Here is a 1,087-nt window from a genome sequence, read left to right as displayed (position 1 = left end):
GAACTTCAGCAGGCTGAACGAGCCGATCTTGGCTTTGAGCTTCGCACGCTCGGCCGCACGTCGGATCCTCGCCTCCTCCTTCTTCTTTTGCTGCTGCTTGGCCAAATTCGCCTGGCTGGCTTCTTCCTCTTGACGAAGGAGTTGGAGCTCCTGGTCCACTCTCGCGGCGACCTCGCCGAGCCTCCTTGCCTCGTGCCCGCGCTCCACCAGCTTCGCCTCGCCGCGGAGGGAGCCCGCGTCCTCGAAGAAAGCCCGGTCTAGGTAAGCGTCCATCCGGTCCAGCACCGCTTGTTGCCGTTGCTGCAGACGTCGGAGTTCCGCTTCCTTCGCCTGGATCCGCTTCGCTCGTTCTTCGCGCTCGAACAGAAAGCACAGAGAGGGGGGCGGGGGCGTGTCGGAACAGGGACGGCGGCCGGAGCGCCCACGTCGACGACGGTGGCAGAGGAGCCGACTCCTTCAGCGTCACTATGATCAGAAGAAGAAGCCATAGAGAGAGAAGTTCTTGTGGGAAGCTCTTTCTGGCGGATTTCTCTTGAAGCAGTAAGGATTCTGCTGGAGAGAGACGAGTACGGATATATATTATAAGAAACCCAACGGCTGAGATTCGGCACCCCGAAGCCGACTCCTTCAGCGTCACTATGATCGGAAGAAGAAGCCATAGGGAGAGAAGTTCTTGTGGGAAGCTCTTTCTGGCGGATTTCTCTTGAAGCAGTAAGGATTCTGCTGGAGAGAGACGAGTACGGATATATATTATAAGAAACCCAACGGCTGAGATTCGGCACCCCGAGCGATCAAACGGTCAGAACGCCCTGCGACGCTTCGAACTCAGCGTCTTTAAGGCTGCTCTCGAAACCCCAAACCGACATATCAGATTGGGCACGAGAGGCGAAGCTATCGAACGCTTCACCATTAATGAGCATTAATGCGCCTGCAAAGTCTTGGCTGGCAAGCACTTGGGCCCGCTGACCGACATGTGACAGGAGTTTTCGCCCACGGTTGGATCTCCAATTTTCGGACAAATTCGCTACTGCTCAAACTTCGCCTACAGATCAAACTCGCCAGGCGAATCGAGTCGGGTTTCCAACAC

The sequence above is a fragment of the Asparagus officinalis genome, chromosome 1 (assembly GCF_001876935.1).
Source record: "Asparagus officinalis chromosome 1, Aspof.V1, whole genome shotgun sequence".
Taxonomy (NCBI): Eukaryota; Viridiplantae; Streptophyta; class Magnoliopsida; order Asparagales; family Asparagaceae; genus Asparagus; species Asparagus officinalis.
This window is presented reverse-complemented; position numbering follows the sequence as displayed.